This window comes from Neophocaena asiaeorientalis, unplaced genomic scaffold (genome assembly GCF_003031525.2).
Source record: "Neophocaena asiaeorientalis asiaeorientalis breed wild unplaced genomic scaffold, Neophocaena_asiaeorientalis_V1.1 scaffold504, whole genome shotgun sequence".
NCBI lineage: Eukaryota > Metazoa > Chordata > Mammalia > Artiodactyla > Phocoenidae > Neophocaena > Neophocaena asiaeorientalis.
Window position 1 is genome coordinate 5675309 of NW_020174438.1, and position 20080 is coordinate 5695388.

Consider the following 20080-nt stretch of genomic DNA (forward strand, 5'->3'; position numbering starts at 1 on the left):
TGTCTTGGCTGCTCAAATAGAATGTAAACCTGTTGAGGGTAAGAGCTCCAGGTTCTTTCTTTCCCTTTCCTCCAGCCCGAGGGTGACCACCAGTGGCCACGTTTGCTGGTGAGGTTACCTCATCCTTGCTCCCAATCAGCCTGCCTACGAGAATGCAGGCACAGCAAACAGCCTCTCTGAGGCTGACCTCACTGTGTGCTCTCTAAGATAACTGGTCACAGGAGTGCTAGAGAAAACCCTTTTGTCCCCAGGGTCAGTGGTAGAAGGCCTGCCTCAGACCTCTTTGTTCTGTTGTGGAAGCCTCCCTTTTCTTTTTGTTCATTTGATTGAGGAGTCCTATGCCCTTTGAAGCCTTTTCTTTCTTAAAGGTTCCTGGAAAGCTCAAGTGGTGTTTCCTTGGTGGTAAGAACTTTGCCATTCCACAGCTTTCGAACTCTTTGGAGAGTTTCTCTCTTGCATCATCAGGTAGATTTCTTTTTTCTTTTTTTTAAACCAGGGGACCTAGTTTTGTACAGTGACGACTTCTGTTCCCCCAGCCTTCCTTCAGCTGAATGATCTTGGTGCTTTTTCTCCTTTTGGAAGAGCCTTGTCTGGGCCCCTTGAGTTCCCTTCCAGTTCTACTAGTGATGCCCCGCGGTAGTGAATCTCTGCTTCTAGCCTTGAGTTCCTAGGCACCCCCATCTCACTCCCATAGATTTCTGTCTTTATGACTTGATATTGTGATACATTTTCTTCTGGCTTCTCTTTGGTCAGTTCTTAGATGACAGTCTGTTTACATTCACGTTTAGATCTGGAATCCTAATTTTAAATCTCAACATTAAGGAAAAAATCTGATTCCTGTGCCCCTAGCTTGTCCTCAGTTTAAGATTGCATTTTCCCTCTTTTGTCGCCCATCTGCTGGCCTTTGCAGTGGTTTTCTCTTCAGTTTCCCTGTGTCCTGTGCCTACCTCACTCCCACAGTCTTCCCCTCCGGCGTAGATCACAGAGGAAATATTTAGTTAGTCTCTGCCAAACATTCTGGCTGTGTTGTTTTGCTTAAGAAGACATGCAGATAAACTGTTTTGATTCTTGGTCTTGGTGCTCCAGAGCAGATGTTTCTCCTATAACGGAGGTATTGTGGTCAGTTGGAAAGAGTGCTGGACTAGAGTTCAGAGAATTGGATTCTAATCCCTGCTGTGCTACTAATTTGCAGTGTGATCTTGTGCAAGTCACATTTCTATGTCTCAATTTCCTTTTGTCAAAAGGGACCTTATGATAAAGAAGACGGGAATCTATGGAGATAGGAACCCAGAGAGTAAGCCTGGGGGATCAAGGATGGTAGATGGGCTAGAGGCAGAGAACCGTGGCCATGACTCACATCCAAATATAGATAAAATGAATATGTCTAGTCACTTTGAAAAAGTATAAACTGTGATAACAAAGTGGTGGAGATTCTCTGACAAGGATGACTTCAGGAGATAACTGCCTTGTCCACCACTGGGGCTGCTCTAGGTCCATACCTATTTGCTGTCACCCTTGAGGTGTGGGAGGCTTGGCCTTTTGTGGGTTCAGTTCCAGAATTCTGCCTCCCACCTTCCACCTCCTTCATAAACCCAGAAATATTTGGAACTCAGCCCAGATCTTCACCTGGCTTTGATTTCCTCATCATGTGGAGAATGGTCCTTGGAAGTAGTAGTTTCCAGAAACCTTAAATGTTTGCTAACATGTCCAACTTCTGCATTTGTTGATCACTCCTTCTGTGCATGGCTGCGTTCCAGTTCTTGTGCCCTGAAGGTGGTATGGTTTGGTTCCAGCAAGGAAGGGGGTGATATTTGGGGGATCCTATCACCAGGAACTAGGAACTAAAAGTAGACAAAAGAACTGAGAGATGCCCCGTTGGTGTTCGTGAGAGGCAAGTCTTTGAAGAAGAACAAAGTAGTTTAACGTCTGCCTATGTAAACCATAGCTCTCACACACATACTCAGATAGGCAGAGGTACATTTCTTCCTGATCTCTCCCTGTCCCCTTCTGAAATGATTCTGGGATTTAATCAGGTCTTGCCTAGTTTATACTTTTTCTTTCCAGTTAAAGATTTGTGTTGGTTTCCTCCAGTGCAGATTTGGAAGACATCTCCAAAGTCTTTTGCTGCCCTGTGGTCCTGTGTCAGGCATAATCAGCAGAAACTTTGGTAAATGAGTTCAGAGGGATATTTGTCCCTGCAGGGTTAGTGATAAGGACCTGTACTCACTCTTGCCACACCCAACCTCAGGAGGCTCTCAGGCTGCTGCACCTTGCTAGGGAAAGTCATGGAACTGAGTAGAGTAGTTCTGGGGAGAAGAGTTACATAATTGACTCTGCATGTGTTCAACTGGGCCTTCTTTGCTATTCTGCAATCCTTTAATTTATCTTAAGTCCCTGTGACATACACCACAGTGCTCCTTTCTCTCTCTTTCTTCCTTCCTTCCTCCTTCCCTCCCTTCCTTTCTTCCTTCTTTCCTTCCTTCCTCTCTCTCTTTCTCTCTCTTTTGTTTTTGTTTTTTTAACGTACTCTATATGCTCTGACTCCATCCTGACCCTACATCACCAGTGAGGATGCCTTCTACTTTACTGGAACTGTTAGAGCTAGATGACGTGGAGCTCTGGGGTAGTTCCTTTCCTTTAGATAGCTAGGTACTCCAACTCATCCAGCTCCAAGAGAACAGGCATAAACATTTCCTATAGGCTCTATAGATGTGTTTGTTGTGAATGCCAGCATCGTCTGGGCGAAATAATGGTTTGATTTGGGGCTTGATAAGAGTTGTGAGCCCATGTCTGGCTATTTGGTACTTTCCCCCGTCTCACTTGTTCTTAAACCAACTTGTCCTAGGAAGATGGCCCAACTGATAGCTGTCACGTAATGCCCGATGTGTCCTCCCTGCCACTCCAGCCCTGGATACTCACAAACCCTCTGCCTTCTGTGTTTCTCACGAGTCATAGCTCATAGTTCCCCTTCAGGTAGGTGTTTTCAAATCCTACACACATCTTCTTTAACCTTCTTCCTCCACTCTCTTTCTCTTCTACCTATTTTGCCTAGGTACCTCAAGAAATACTCTCCTTGTCCCCTTCCCTCTTTGATTGTGGAGTGAAAGCTAGCCCCAGTCATAGCTGATAAGCATGATACCAAGAATACTTTGGAAAGGAAAGTCACACATTTGGGAGTGAAATGAGATGATGTGAAGAATGAGTGCTGTCAGTCTTGTCCTTGTGAATACCTTTTGGAATCCTTAAAAATATCTATCTTTCAATTAATCTGTCCTTCTTCCAGGACCACAATTTTGGGATATGTAAAAATTATTTAATTTTATTTCTCTTATGTTTTGTTTTATTGCAAGTATTTATTTACACAGGTAATTTTTCTTGTATCTTTATATAAACAGTATTTTAGCTATGTTCAGTAATGAGCCTATTTGGGCATGCAGCTACCATATCTAATATTGTTTCTTTGGGAAAATTTCTTCAACTTGTAAAGGTGACTGACTGACAAAGGAGTGTTCAGTGCAAAACCAGTCTTCATCCTCTGGCCCCTAAGGGTGATATTGCTGTGGAAGGGACCAACTCCATTCCTGTCATATGGAGAGGAAGAAAAGTGCTTCCAAAGGAGGCCTGGTGCTCCATCAGGAAAGCTGGGTCCTTCCTTTGGTCTGAGTCTCTGCGTGGCAGCTGGAGGTACTAGAGTGTGCCATGCCTGACTAAGCTCTTCTCTCTCCCTCTCCCTCTCCCTCTCTATTTTTATTTATTTATTTTTTTGCTATGTGTAACTTCAGGAAATACTTTAGCTTAAAGCCTGAAGACGTCCCCCTACTTTGAATATCATGATCCAGTTATGACAGGACCACATTCTTGAAACATGTTGTTTAGTGGAGTTAATTGAATTATCTGCTCCTATTCTTGAGTAGGAAATAATACATTCTTGTTGTGTTGCTGTGTCAGGTCTTAAATGGAAAGCTTCTAGTTTGAAGCTGTGTCTATTTCAAGTGGGATAAATCTGCTGCCAATTTATGAAAACTGATGATGTCCCTGTGCTCTGTGTGTAAACTGTAGCATCTCTTTGTGGAATGAAGAATTCAGGAAAATGGAACAATTTTTTGAATAAAATTCCAAGCTCTACGAGGTTCCAAGTGACTGAGAATTTCCTGTTAGAGTGGGAACGTTTATCCATATGTTTTTGCCTGGGGATAGTATATGTCATGTAGTTCTAAAGAAGTAGGTCGGTAACTGATTACCTCTTCCTTTGTCTTTCTTTCTGTGGTGCCCAGAGATGGTTTGAGCTCATCTTTGGTCTCGTCTCTGCAAAAAGCAGCATGCATTTTGATCAAGGGACGGGAGTAAAACCTATGGCCACAGGGCAGGGTGAAACTAATGATTTGTATAAGGAGCAAACCTTTCACCTTTGTCTCACTGGTACCAGGCTGTAAGTAACTGAACTAACTAGCTCCAGACACTTATTTTGCAATTTTGAGGTGAGGATGGGCAAAATCCCAGAGGCTGGGAGGCAGACATGTGGCTACCAGAGAGATGACGTCAGCTGGTTTACTGGTGCTGTGGAGGAAGGGGGGATTCCAGGTGCTCAGCCTCCTTCCTGCACTTGGGGGTGTCTAAAGCCACCCCCAATCCTATTGGGAGACAAGGCCTTTGCTTGGGAAAAGCCTTCGTCTAATTCTTGCCTCCTGCTGTCGCCACGGGGACCTGAAGTTGGAAAGGGTCTTGTAACCTTGGCTGTGGGAACAAAGCTTTGAGGAGTGAACAGACGTGTGTGTCTCTGTGTGTCTGTGTGTATTTTGTTTTAATGCTGACAACTGATGAGGGTTTCCAAACTGGGGTTAGATATGAGAGGAGAAGGAGAAACGTTGTCTGGGTTTTTGGGAATCTGTATTAGGAATTGCCCTTTTCTTGGAAGGGAAAGCAGTTTATGATTTAACTCATTTTTCAATTAAGATTATTTTCGTTTGATATGTTTAATGTGGCTGCTTAGTATACAACAGGAGGGTGTTCCGAATCACCTCCTTTCTATGTTCTGCCCCTTCCCCTATGCTTATCCTAGAACAGAGCCTCACAAAGCCATAATATGTGACAAATTGGAGAAAGCACGTCTGCAGGGAAGATCTTCCTCTTTGCTCAGCCTTGCCTCTGTATGGGTTTCTGGGAACTGTGGTGGGGCTCCTTGGGAAGCCTACAACTCACAGTAGGAATGGAAGAAGCTTTGTGTCCTCTGGAGCATGACAAAGAGAACAGAGCTGGGAGGCACTGGAGCCTATGAAGCCCATCTGCTGAGTAGCTTTGTGTTCCTGTCAGATGTTGGGTACCTGCTCTCGTTCCATCCTCCTCCCCCAAGATGTGGAAAAAAATGAAGCCCCTGCATGGAAGGCAGGTGGTAAAGCCACCAGCAAAAGCTTATACTAGGTGGTTCAGACATCCCCATCCCAGGCCTGCCTTGGGTTCCTTTGGGGCCATCAATAGCTTCGGGTTTCTGTAAGACTCTTGCTCACGTTCAGCATAGCCACTGCTTACTGGAAGCCATCTGGGGCCAGCCCAGGCTTGTTTTGTCCAGGTGTCTTCCCACCACGGTACTTTTCTCGTCTTTAGGGCTTTCAGATATGAGGACCTTCAAGGTCTCTGAGCTGCTGAAGTCTTTCTTCTGAGAGCCTAGTTCCTCCCCTTCTGGGCCCAGGAAGCTGTGGTAAGCTCTTGGTTTTCTTCTCTGCTGGGCACTTCTGGGAAGCCGTCTGCATTCCTTTCTGCCGAACTCTCTGCCTCTGGGGCTCTGTGGGGTGCGGTTGCTTCGTGCCTCTGTGATGCAGAATGCGAGGGCAGTTCCATGGAGATCAGCCCCTGGAGATAACCAGGAGTTTGAATGTGGAGTTGCCCTTTCTTGCATTCCTGGGACCAGGAGCTAGCTTTTCATGGGGTGCCGTGTGGTATTGATTCTCCTTAAAACTTTCTCTGACTTGCTTCCCTGTCTCCTTGCCACTCTGGAAGGAAGGGTCCAAGGAGGAAGATTAGTGCTCGGTTTCCTGTGATCTTTGGCTCTGGAGATGGGTGCAGCAGATGCCTTTTGTGAGGAAGGAGCTTAGAGGTGGCAGGTAAGAGCGTGTGTCTTCTGGGTGTCTTTCCAGTCTGGTTACGTTGACGCTCTGGGTGGTGACAGCACATGTTAGCATCCCTTGGCAGGGATGGCCAGTCAGAGTCTCCACCTCCAGTTTGTTGGCTCCCTAAGGATGAGAAGCATTTTTGCAGTCCTCAGTGGCATGGCCTATAGAGGTGTCTATGTGCTGACAGGTTGCAGAGCCTTCCCATGGATGTCCTGCCTCTTTGGCGCTTGAGAACAGATGGGGCTTAATTTGAAGCAGACCTCCCTCAAGGGCCCAAATCTGAAATGTATATTACAAAATCCCTGCTAGTTTTTGGCTCTTCCTCCTTCTGCATTTCTCTCTTGCCTTTACCTTCCCGTCACTGTCAGGGATTGTAAGCAGCTGCTGCTATCATGTGGACTGATCAAGACTGATCAGGATTAAGAATGGAGCTAAATATAACTGCCTAAATATAACTAAATATTACAGAGCATACTGCTCTGATGTGCTGAGACTCATCCTTAGGGAAGAAGTTGATTTGAACCTGTGATAGAGGGTTCAAACAGAATAGGTGAAAGTTGGGAGGAAATGGTGGGAAGGTACTTCAGGAGTTGGGGGAGTATTGATTCCACCCCTTCCCTTCCCCACTCCCCGCACCCCCAACGTTTCCTGCGAAAGGTCAAGGGCAAAAGATCTTGCTTTTCAGCCATCAAACAGTCAATAATACTCGCTGAATTTTTCAGCTTAACCAACATTGTGATTCAAATATTATATAAAGCTTTTTTAATCACCGAGGGAATTTATCATCTATTGGGAGAGACAAAATTTGTTAAACAAATAGAGAATATAGAGATCTTAACTGTGTTTGGTTACTAACTGTGAATGTGTTTATAGTTCAGAAATAAGAAGGTTCTTAAAACTATAGGAAAACTTTCTTGGCGGAGGCAGGATCTTTTCTGATCTTTGAAGTTTGGATCGACTTTATATAAGCAAAGGAGAGGTGTTCTGGTTGTGGAGAACAGCAGAGACATAGAAAGGGTGTGGCTTTCCAGGGTTCCTGCAATGACGATCTGCCTTGGTGCTCAGGGGATGGGAAGGGATGCAGCGAAAGTGGAATTTCGTGGGAAGCACTCTTGTGGAAGAGAGTAGGCTAATTTTGGAGAGGACAGAGATTGGCAGTAAGGAGACCCACCAAAGAGTATGGGTCGTCCGCAACCGGAATAGAGAGGAAGGGGGTGAATCCTAGAGAATATTCAAAAGTAGAATAAGTAGGACCTGGACATGGGATATTAAGGGTAAAATTGAGGAGAAAGACGTAGGATGCCAACATTTCTGCCCTGTGAGAGTTGACCATTACGATATCTTATGTTTATGAAGTGCTTTTCAAAGCACTTTTTCATTCAGTACGTATCTCAGAGTTGTCTGGGCTCTTAGAGTTCATCTAATCTGGCTTCATTGTCCAGATGGGGAGATTAGAGCCAAGAAAGGAGAGGGTACTATTCCCAACTCTCACAACTATTTAGTGGTATAATGGGACCTCCAATCTTGGCCTTCTATCTCCAAGGGGAAATTTAAGACAAGAGAAGCATGGAGGAAGGAGTCTGGGGTCAGAGAAAAGTCCTGTCTAGTTAGGTGATATTAGGTGATTACCAGTCTCTCTGAGCAAAATGAAGCTTATTCAAGAAGCTTCAGACTAAATCAGTGGTTCTACTACTAGGAACTCTTTTTGAGAACCACTATATAAGGAGGACGGACTCCTTGGGTCCTTCTAGTTCTGAGATTCTTAAGAGTGCATGAAAATAATGTATATGAAAAGTATTGAATTGGGTTTCCTCAGAGACTGTGGCTGGTTTCCAGGGTGGTGCCTTTTTAAGGGAATTTCAAGAGTAATTTATTTCCACATGATTTTCATGTTATATGCTGACCCCAGAACCTAACTACCGAAGAGGACACACTCTGCTGTTAGTAGGCTGTGGCCGATATTTGAACTCAGTATTTGCAGTTATGGCTGTTTGTGTTATCCACGTCCTCTCCCCACCTCCTCTTAAAATACACACACACACACACACACACACACACACACGCATACACGCATGCATGCACTTCTCTCCATTCCCCTTTTCCTCTTTCCTTTCTTTCCTTTTTTATTTTTTCTCCTTAACTATTTTTCTAGTCTAATTCCCCTTCCTCCATCTCTGTTCTCTCCACTCTTGTCTGTCTTGTCTAGATAACTTCCTGTGTTGGAGCAACTTCCTCTCTTGGTTAAACTCAGACATGACTACAGCATAGCACCTTGGAATATTCTGTTTTGTCTCTATTCCCTGCTGTGGTGGCTGGTGCTCAGCGATCAAGCCGGAACCTGGGAGTCATTCTGGACCCTCCCTCACCTCCACAGTCAATTACCCTTCAAGTTCTTGCTTTCTATTCAAAGAGCTCTTGATCTCCCTCCTTGTGTTCATTCTCACCGCCCCATACAGCAGGAGACAGAGCAGAGAGAGATCAAGGTTGAAGAAAGAAAAATAGAGTTGGGGTCACCTTCACTGTCTGTCCTCAAAATCATTTTGCAAACCTCCGCAGCCCAATTTAGTCTCCTCTTCGCCTCTCACAGCTCTCACAGCTGTCTCTGGGTCTCTGACCCTTCGTGATTGGCTGGTGGCTATGTTTCTGCGGGCTGTGTTTGGAGAAATCCTGAGTCTGAAGAGGAACACTAATTTAATAAGCAGTGGTTACTCTCTTGGAAGCACATAGACACAGTCATGCCTCATTTTCTTGGTGGATTTTTCCTGAGTAAACTTCCCCTCCTCAGCTCCTGTGGGCCTTTTCCTTGGAAGAGGAGTGTCCCTGCATCACTGACTGCAGATGTTATCTGCGTCGATGATGAGTGGCTGCAGTCTTTCATCACTTTGAGGACTCCTAACGTGGTTGACTTCCTTTGCTTGCTTGGGTATGAGGAGAGCCAGTGTCTCCCAGTTATAGCTTCTGGAGTCCCACAGCTTGTGAGAAAGAAGTCTTCTGCTGGCAACTGCTGTGCTGGGGACAGTAGTCCTTGACCTTTTGTGTGTTTTTTTGTTTGTTTGTTTTACTCTGCCGTCTTCCTAATAATGCTGTCATTAGCAGCGTCAGCTAACCCGTTACATGGGCTATAGACAATCATGTTCACCCAGGTAAGGAATATAGGCTTTCTGAATTTTTTTCTTTCCTTCAAAGGCTAAGTGCTACTCAGATATGTTCCTTGACATCCCAGGGAGTAATGCTCAGGAATTCCCCCAGATATGCTATTCTCAGACTTCCAAACAAGCTTCCTCCTGTTTCTGTCCTTCAGGATCTTAAATTGCACTCTTCTCTCCCTCCACGTTCCTCTGTTTTTCCTCTCATCATCTCACCTGTTCCCTGAGTTGATCTCTAAGTGAATGAATGTTTATAAGCACCTCTTTTTATACAAAAGGCAGACTAGCTCTATTTTACATAAAAATGGGATACGCCTAGTGTATGTATTGTTAAGGAAGGAGCTAATCATTGCATAAATTAGAAACTTCTAGGTTCCTATCCTTGGGGGAAAAGCGAGAGAAGGGTTTAAAAAATGGCATCTTCTACCATAGGACATTGAAGTTTATTTAGTAGGACACTCATCTGTAGACCAGGGCCACCATCCATGTCCCTAGGATAAGAACCGAATTTTGAGGGGCCACTGCTCTTCTCTCCTCCTGATTCTTCTTAAGTCCTTAGAAGCACTGTAGTTTCTCATTACGGGAGATACGCTGGTATGTATACGTCCCAGCAATGCCTGATGGAGCTGAACTGCTGCATTCCTACTGTCTAATGTTTCAGTTACAACAGTCAAAGCCGAGTCCTTGCTCACAAGAGCTATCAGATGACAGCTTAGTATAGAAGGTTAAAGATCCACAAGAATTCACTCTGATGGTTAAAAACATCACTTTGTAATTCTGATCATGATGAACCATGGTTTGGGGAGATGACGGGTAAGAATTGTTTGCATTCCTGAGCTTCTCAGCGTCCTCACTAGAACTTGGATGGTCAGAGCCCCAAATGAGAGGCTCTCATGTAAGTAGTGGAAGGCACAAAGGGCAGATCAGGCAGGGCTCAGCTGTCTCTTCTTTCTGTGAGCTTTCTTTATCGCATCTAGCCACTAGTTCCCAGAGATGACTCCATGGGGAGTAAGTCATGGGGTAGTTTTTTATCTTCCTGTTCTGTAGGGGGTCTTAAGAGCTTCATGAACCAGAGATGTTATCTTATTTCTCAATTTAAGGGACTCCACAGACTTGATTTTCTTTTTCTCTTCAGCATACTTGCCTGGGATATTATTAGGGCTTCTGTTACCCTTGGGTCTGCAAATATAGTGTGTGTCCCCTGGATACACTATTGTTCTAACCAGAATGGAGCAAAGTAAGACATGGACCTCATTTGATCTGGACTCTGTATGTCGGTCAGTAAACTCAAAATCACAGGGGCTCATCAGTTGACTCATATTGAACCATTCCTCAAATGTCTTTCACTTATACCATTCTTTTTTTTTTTATTCAAACAGAAAGTCACAAAAATTTACTTCTACCATTTTCATCCTGTTGTCATGCAGTTTTTTTTAAATAAACTTAAGTGTAAAAATGATATCTTTTGTCCTTTTAAAATTTAATCTTGTTATACTTAACCTATGGTTCTAAGTTTGTGGAGACCCTTTTTTTGGAATTATCTCTAATATGTTAATTTTCCCTCCCAATTAATTTGTTATGTGCATTTTTGATAAGCGTGCCTTACCCGAGTCATTGATAAAAAAGGGTGACCAGGCTAGGATTAGAACAGATGGGAATGTCCAGACTTCTAGGAGTTCCAGAGTACTCCTTCGTAGTTGATACTGATCCATTTTGCTCTTGCATTTGGACCCAGCTGTCCTGAGTTACCAGATGGTGCTACTGCCAGTGCCTTCCTGTTTTATCCATAAGATCAAGAGAGATTTTTCTGAAGTCCAGATAAATTGTGTCCTGGAATTCTTTGATATATGTGTGTGCATATGTATGCGTTTATTTATGTGACACATAATATATATCATATGTAAATATATATTATATAAATATGTGTGCATATTATTTTTTAAACCCCCAGACTATTATTTATAGACCACTTACTATCTATTGCTGAGTGTGTTACATATATTATCTCCTTTATTCTCTACTATAATTCCATGTTAACTTTATTAAATAAAAGTAATGACTTTTTTAGCACGACTTTATTTAATCTCCAGTGATCAGTGCTTCCTTCTTTATGTCCTTGCTACTTTTTGTGTTTCATATACTCTGTTCTGGAGTTTTGCCTATGATATTGCTTATTTAATAAATACTTATTGAGCATTTGCTGTGTGTAAAGAAAACACTGCATTATAGCCTGTTGGAAGTTCAAAGATGAATAAGAAATGGTCCTTTTGCTCAGAAGAGCTTATATGTGATTTAAAGTATGAAGGCATAAACAATGGCTTAGTGGGGGGCGGGGGAAGGGAAATCAAGAAAACACACTAAAAGAGAGTCCTGAGTGTGAATGGAACACTGAAACTAGCCCATCTACAAAGTTCTAAATGGAAATCTTTAGGAGACAGGTTCTAACATGTTACAACCTGTTTACAAAAATGGAAGGTATCCATTTGACTGATGGTTTTAAATCCTATCCCACACTTTTTTGGAGTGTCTGCTTGAGTTTGAGGGTGAGGAGAGGCAGACCTGAAAAAATGGTCCACTTTTGCAATCTTTCATTTTAAAAATATTATTAAAATATAGAGTATATGTTTTTTATATGTACAGTTTAAATGTGAGTATTCATGTATCTACCACCCAGCTTAATACAGAAAACATTACCATTAGCTTTGAAATCTCCTATGTACCCTTGCCAATAATTGCATTAATTTTAGAAAATAAATATATGTTAAATTGTAGAAGTAAAACAGTAACCGTGTGGCATATGTAGAACTTAGTAAGAAGGAAAAAATTGCTAATGTGGTTACTGTTTTGGTATAATTTCCTTTTTCGCTTGTATGTGTTTTCTACATTTTAATGTAGTTATAACTTTGTTATGCAAAATTAGCATTGTCTGATACTGTTAAAGTCTTCACAGTCACTTTTTAAATAAATAATACGTGTATGTATTGCAAATTCAAAAGGTACAAAAAGATGTACGGTGAAAAGCAAATCTTCCTCCTACGTTCTTTCTCTTTTCTTTCCCTAGAGCCAATCACTGTTACCAGTTTGTGGATTATAGTCATTTCTTTTAATGGCTGCACAATTGTCCATCTAGTGCAGTGTTTCTCAGACTGCAGGTCATCATTAGTGGGATGGGGAATCAATCTAGTGGGGCTCTACAAGCTTTGTTTGTTTCCTTAATGAAATAGATTAGGGTAGAAAATGGCAGAGAGCATCACGCATAGTAAAGATAAGTATTGTTTGCAGAAACTTTTTGGTTCAGTTTTGTATACATACACACGTGCACACACGCTCTCTCATACATGCACATTCTGTATTACTATATAAAATTTATTTTTTAGTATGGGTAGTGGTCAAAAACACTTGACATTTACCAATTTAGTAATGACTCACATGGAGTTTGTTTCTAATTTTCATTATTATAAATAATGCTGGGAACATGCATTTTTTTTCCCTCATACTTGGGCATTTTATTCTTAGGACAGCTTCCCAGAAATGAGGCCACTGAGTCACAGGATATGAGCATTTTAATTGATCTAGCCAAGATGCTTTCCAAAAGCTATATCCCATTTACTATTTAATAAGTGCCATCTGTACTTGGTTCAGGATAGGTTATCTTTATTTCAATACAGACATTTTTTTCTATGCATTATATATGTGGCATATATATATATTTATTTATTTATTTAACAAAATGGGATAATTACTTTTTCTCCAAGTAATATAAACTGAACACTGCCCATTTTACTAAATATTCTTCTACAGCTGTTCTTCTTATTCTGGGGAAGCTTTCCTTGGAGGTAGGGTTTGAAGGGTGGCCACTCTTGCTTCTCAAACTTGAGTCATTCTCACCCATGTTTATGATATGTACCATATATACTTTTATTTATTTATCTTTAAATTAGCTTTTACAAGACTTTTTATTTTTAAATAATTTTAGACTTGCAGAAAGTCTGCAAAGACAGTACAAAGTCCCCTAATCTAACATAACTATGGTATACTTATCAACTAAGAAATTAACGTTGGTATAATGTGAACTATAGCCTTAATTGTATTTCATTAGTCTTTCCCATTAAGGTCCTTTTTCTGTTCCAGGGTGGAATCCAGGATCCCACATTACATTTAGGTGTTGTGTCTTAGTCTCCTCCAGTCTATGGCAATTCTTCCATCTGTCCTTACCGTTTATGACCTTGAGACTTTTGAGGAGTACTGGGAAGGTATTTTATACAATGTCCCTCAAGTTGGTTTGTTTGATGTTTTCTCATAATTAGATTAAGGTTATGGATTTTTGGGAAGAACACCACAGAAGTGCAGTGCCCTTCTCATTGCTTCATGTCAGGGGTACATGATGTCAGTGTATCTTATTACTAATAATGTTAACTTTGATCACTTGGTGAAGGTAATGTCTGCCAGCTTTCTCCACTGACAAGTTCCCTGTTTCTGCCTTTGTAATTAATATATATTCTGAGAGAGATACTTTGAGGTTGTGTAAGTATCCCATTTCTCTTTAAATGTTTACCCACTAATTTTAGCAAAACAAAACTAAAAGCAAACAAAAAACATATATACCTTCTTTAGCATTGGTCTACTCAATGACTTCAGTGAAAATGGAGTTAATAGCTGGTTATCTTTTTTAAAAAAATACACATTAAGATAAATACAAGAGCATTAAAAATTTTTTTTAAATGTTCTTATACCACTTGTAATCATCTTGTATATATGTACCACACCTTGAAAACCTTGGACCACCCTGAGGTGCTAAGCACCAAATGGTTTAGGTTCTGTGGTGATATTGTTGATCCCTTATTTGTTAGATCGATTAGTTGGTTGGTTTCTTTAGTTCATATGTTAAAAATTTATTAATTGTACTCGGTACAGAACCGTAAACTAGGCTTCAGAGTTAAGACATAGGCTAGTAGGAGAAATGAGCTGGATAAGCCTTGGTGTACTAAAATATGAAAATATGAGCTAAATATCACTAAAATATGAACACGGCAGATGCAGGAGTAGTAGACTGTCCCAGGGAGTACAGGGGGTGGAGGTAGAGAATCCAGTCCAACCTGGGAAAATAAGGGGAGACAGTATGGAGGAGGTGATATGGCTGGACCCACATTTCCCACAGCTTTGCCCGGATCTTATTCTAAGGGATACTCCTTTCTGAGGCTCAAGGTGTTTTCTTGGTTAGATCATGGAAAAGCTGTTTGAGTGCACATTCCTCTTATTCCTCCATCTCCTTTTCCTTCACTTTGCACCCTACCTGAAGCTTTAGTCATGACGGGTAAGATCTTGGTTGAGCTTGGAGTTCTGAGCCAAGTAAACATGAGAAGCCCATTCTGGAAGGGTAAATGGGGCTTCTAGAGGGGGCCTGGGGTACTGCCTCCTTGGTCCAGTTGTTCCTGGCCGCAAGACTGTGTTTATGTGGCCCAGTGTTAAAATGCTTGGACTTAACAAGGGGCAGTGGTCAGGGGCCTGTGGATTTGAGAGAGTCCAGAAATTAGCCCATATATACACTCTGTGACAGATGCTCTGAGGGACTGGATCAAGGCACTGAGTACCTTGTGTCCTGGGGATCTGAACTTTGAGCCTCATATTGAGGGTTGTGAGCCGAGTGGAGGTGGACTGGGGCCGGAAGGCTGGCGCACAGAAGGAGAGTGTGCTCAACCCAGCACGAAGATGTCCAGTAGCCGCTTCACCACAGGGCAGTGGGATCTAGGATAATTATAGGCTGAGCCCACACTTTCTGAGTTCAGAGCCTCAGGGTTGGAGGGGAGTAGGTGGGAAAAGGGTCGGAGGCAGGTGGGATTAGGTCAGGAATAAGGACCTGGAAGAATTTCCTACCATAAAATGCCAGGACTTGAGCAAAGAATCGGTATTTCTCTGTTTTCCCAGGAAGGCTGTGAGGCAAAGTATGTGTAGCAGTGGCCAGTGCACTGGAGGTCTTGCCAGCTGTGGCTCCCAGGCAGAGGAGGGCTGGAATTGCCATCTGGAGGAACGCGTTTGTTTTGTTGATGCAAAGGCCCTGGTAGAGCCCATGAAGAGACTGCTTGATTGGCAGTAAGCAGATTGTCTTCCAAGAGAACTTCGTTAGATATTGCCAGTGCTTCTGCTTTGTAAAGGCTGCTTTGTCTCAGACTGATGGCTAGGAGTGAATCCCTGGCAGAGCTGCAGTCTTCTTCTAGGCACTTCCCAGGCCATTTCCTAATTTCCCCACCCTGTGTTTGGTGCCTTTCTTCTCTTAGGCCAGCTGCTTTTAGGCAGGGAGTCTGAATCTCCCATCTTTTCCTCTAGGAAAGGTTGCCTTATGTGGTGATGGTCTTCTTCTATCTGATCCCGAGCAGATGACTCCAGAGCCCCATGGGGTTCTGCTGAAAGGATTAGATGGAGGCTCTGTAGCTCCTGAAACAAGATGTCTTTCTGCTGCTTTGGATTCATTCAGAGAGCAAGGGGACTAGGTGACTAGGATAGAACCACGGATCTGGGTGACTGCCAAAGAACAATGCAGTAGAACATTGAAGCTAGAAGGGACCATTGGAGAACAGCTAGTTCCAACAGCCCAATACCCCTCTCATTATATGCAGGAAAAAGTGGAGGCCCTGTGGGGGACAGGGACTTGCTCAGGATCTCACCGCCCTGTAACCAGGACCTGGACTCCAGTCTGATGACTCTTTTCTCTACTCCTGAATTTTTCCCTTCTTAACCACATTGCCACTCAGAGGTAGAAAAGGAAAATTGTAAAGTCCTGAAGAGCTCTTGTGTAAACCTGCCTACTCACATGGCAACCAGAGCCCAGTGTAGGAAAATGGGCAGGACACATGGGTAGAACTGGGTGTCTTCAGTGGACATGCTGCTGGACCCCAGTCTGGTGGGCACTGGGAGCTAGGCTCCCTAGAGGCATCTGAAGTTATACTGCATCTCTTAGGCATTCTAGGATCCAGCCAGTAATATTGAGATAACAGCTTTCTTTTCTTGAATTCCAATGATCCCAAAGTAAGGAGTGACTTTAAAAGATTTATTCTGCTCCTGTGTTTTCAGATTGGGCATTTCAGTTTTTAAAGGGGCGAGAAAAGACTATAATCTCTTCTAGTGATCAAATCTAGAACCTAATGATCATATACACACATATATATTAAAAAAATATATATATATAATTTTTTTTTCTTCTCTTGAATTTGAGTAGATAGACTATGTAAGGCTATCCACTCAAATTCCCCCATCTAATGGAGGGGGCAGCTGTTTCTGTGGGTTTTTTTTTTAAAGAGTCTTTTAAAGTGTTTCATTTATTGAACACATTAATTGGTTGCCTACTCTGAATGAAATATGAAAGTAGATAGACTTCAAGGGGCTCACAACTGTGGGGGAGAGGGAGTGCAAGTAGCAGTGATAAAATGATATAAATACCATGATAAAGGCATCCTAAACTGCTGTGGGCTTGCAGAGTAGACAAACAGATCCTGCCAGGAGATCAAGAAATATTTCACAGAGGAGGTGATGACTGAGTTGGGCCTTGAAGGCCATTTGGTTTTGCTAGTTAGGGAAGGAGAGGCACTCAGAAAAAGGTAACAGTGTGAGCAGCTTGGGGGGGAGAGGAGAAATGCAGTTTTCAGAGCACCAGCTGGTGTATGATGGTTGTGCCTGTAATGGAGTGGTGGTCGTGGGGGAGTGTGGCAGGAGAGGAAGCCAGAAGGGATTTCAGATTTTGGTGGCCATGTCTGTCACGGGAGGGGTTTGGGCTTAGGCACACTGATGTTGCTATTATTTAGGCCTTCATTATTTTTCCCCCAGACAGTAGTTTTCAGTTTCTTTTTAGTAATGGAAAAAAATTTTTTCAAACAATATTTACACCCATCTCCAAATTATAAAACATAAGATGACTTTTTAAAGTAAAAGTGTATTTTCTGTAAGCACAGTGACCTGCACAGTGGACGTGAGAGAAAACATTTTTGTCCTTGAATGGAGCTGACCCGGGAGAGCCTTCTCATCTATGGGCGTTGAGCCATTCCTGCATCCCACTTGGTTTGGCAGTGACACTGGTGCTGGAGTGCCTGTGAGTGGGCACTCTGGGACTGGGAAAGGCTGTAAAACCCTGGAGCGCGTCCCCGGAAGAGTGACCTTACGAGGAAAGTTCTGGGAAACAAACCACAGGGAGACTTTACAGGAATTTTTGGTTGAGCCCACAGGCAAGACACATGAGGAAAAGACATGTAATTATAGTTTGTAAGTCTATGAAAAGATACAATGAGTGACGTGAAATGGCTGTTCTAAATTTCTTCTTCCTGTTGGACAGGAAGAAAGGGGATTTTATGCATTCATTCAGCAGATTTTTATTGTGTGCCAGCTATGAGCTGGGCCCTATACTAAATGCAGAGAATATGGTGGTTAGCAAAACTTTCAAGGTTCCTGCTCCTAAGGAATTCAGGGGGGAAGCAAGTAATCGCACAAATGAGCAATTGCAGGTTATGGTAAGTGCCATGGAGGATGAGTCCTCATTTAGACTGGAGGATCGTGAAAGACTTCTCTGAGGAGGTGAGAGGCAAGTTGAGGCTAGGTGAGTAAGATTCAGCTGGGTGAAGACTAGGGTGTGGGGGAGTGTCCCAGGCAAGGGGAGCAGCCTGGAGAAGATCTGACACTTTGGGAAACTAAAAGGAGGCCTGTGTAGCTGGCACCCAGAGCGGGAGGGCAGGAAATGTGCTGAGAGGAGAGGAGGCTGGAGAAAGATCATGCTGGGCCTTATAGGTCCTGGTAAGAATTCAGATTTTATCCTAAATGCAGTGGGAAGCCATTGAAGTGTGCTAAGCAGGAAATGACATGATTTGGTGTAAAAGGGTGATTCAGACAGCTCTGTGGAGAACGGAGGTGTGAAGGCAAGAGTGAAAGCTGGGGCAATTAGGAGGTTTGCGCAGTGGTTAAGGGGAAAGACTGGGGTGGCAATGGAGGTGCAGAAAAACGGACCGATAAAAGATAAATCTTGGAAGTAGAATTATTTGGAGTCGGTAAGTGGATTGGCTGTGGGGAGTGTGAGGTAGGGATGTGCAAGGATATCTCCTGGGTTTCTGGCTGAAGTCTGCATGTGGGCCTCCCAGCAGATACTAGACCATATACGGCTGTAAAAGCCCTATGCTTCTGGAAAGGTCAGGTAGGATTGATCTGAATCCAGCCTTGCAGAGGCAGCAGAAGGATTCAGCTGTCCTTTCGCTCTGCCCAGTTCAAGGAGCTTATACACAATAGCAGCACCCAAGCAGCGATTTCAGTTCTCCCACTAACGCGGCCCTTACTATGTCCCTACCTGGTCCCCCCAGGGGAGGGCCCTAAGGAACCGCTGTAACCCCGGTGTGCCACTAGGGGGAGCATGGCCTGCATTCTGTGTCTGGTCTGGAGGGCTTTTTGAAGTTCGCATTACTTTAGAGACTGACTTGTATCAGCTTTAGTACTCAACTTTGTCTCTTCATGCTGCTTAGAAGAATGCCTGACATATGGTAGGTGCTCAATAAACATTAGTTGGTATTAATATTATAACTGTGACTATTGTCTTATTGTAAAAATGAATGGGCATCACCTCTGCTTTCTCATCATGGAGACTGGGCAAGTGGAATGTGCATTTTGGGCATCAGGAGCAGAGCAGAGGGCTGCCTGTTGGGAATGGGATGGGGGAGAAGTTTAGTGATTTGATGGTATTGCCCTTGCCGTTTCATCTTGTCTTCCTTTGCAAATGGGGGTGGGGGACACTAGGGCCTATGAGGAATTCCTGAGTTGGTACTTGGGTCAGGGTATTGGGTTGGGTATTTCTAGTAGGTGGTTGAGTATACCCTCTTTGAAGCTCTGATTGCTTCACTGAAGCAAAAGTGCCCCCCACTTAGGGTTTGTGCCATTCTGTTATTTCCTGTTGTATTTTGTGACACACCTCCTACCTTACCTCCTGACATATATTTACCTTTTAAACTTGACTGAATTAAAATCTTGTTTTAAGAAATTTGTGGTATATTGGACATTAGTGAAAAACACAGAAATTCTGCAAGGGATCTCAGCCTTAAAGATTCCATCAGAATCTCTCTAGCACGGTTTTAGGAAGCAACATTGAAAAATGTCTTCCTTGAGCCTCAGGGGCCTCTTCTTGGGGGCAAACCAACTGCCCCAGGTTTTTGTTTGTTTGTGGTGAAGAGCAGCTGAGATGAAGTTCTTAGCTCAGTGCCTGATTGAAGGAGAATGCTTTCACACACATCTTTTAATGCTCATCCCAGCCCTGTCACTTGCCCAGGGGATAGGTTTTATAGGTGGAAACTGGGCGGCTAGGTGATTTGCCCAGAGGCACATGGCTGCTGTGGAGCCTGGCACTGCCTGATCTTCTGACCCCTGCTCTGTCTGGTGCTCTTGGAACTACTCTGCTTAATATACGGAAGAGGGTTGAAGGGCTTGGCTACTATTTCTAGATCTGTTATCTTCTGGTTCTGTGACCTGGGCCAAGTTATTTGGCCTCTCTTTTAGATTTTTAAAAAAATCTGTTAAATTAGTATGATAGTACCAATCCTAACTGTGGGTCTCTTGGGTTCAACAGATGAGCCAAGATTTGTAAGAGTACTTTGGAGCAGTGTAAGGTAATTTATAGCTATAGGGCAGGACTTTTTTTCTCTAATCTGTGCACCTGTATGTTTCACATCTCATAGAGGCTATCGTAGAGCCTTCAGGCTAAAAGATGACAGTAGGGCCTATTTGATCACGACTCAGAAGGAGTCTCTATCTTCCCCAGGGAACCCAGCCTTGTATCTCATAACTGGCTGTCAAAAATACTGTTAGTTT

At 43.1% G+C, this 20080-nt stretch overlaps 1 protein-coding gene across 5 annotated transcripts in view; it reads left to right on the top strand.

The window, feature by feature from the left end:
• Window positions 1–20080, top strand: part of DENND2B (DENN domain containing 2B) — a 174147-nt gene that overhangs the window by 44394 nt on the left and 109673 nt on the right. The gene's annotated exons all lie outside the window — the stretch shown is intronic.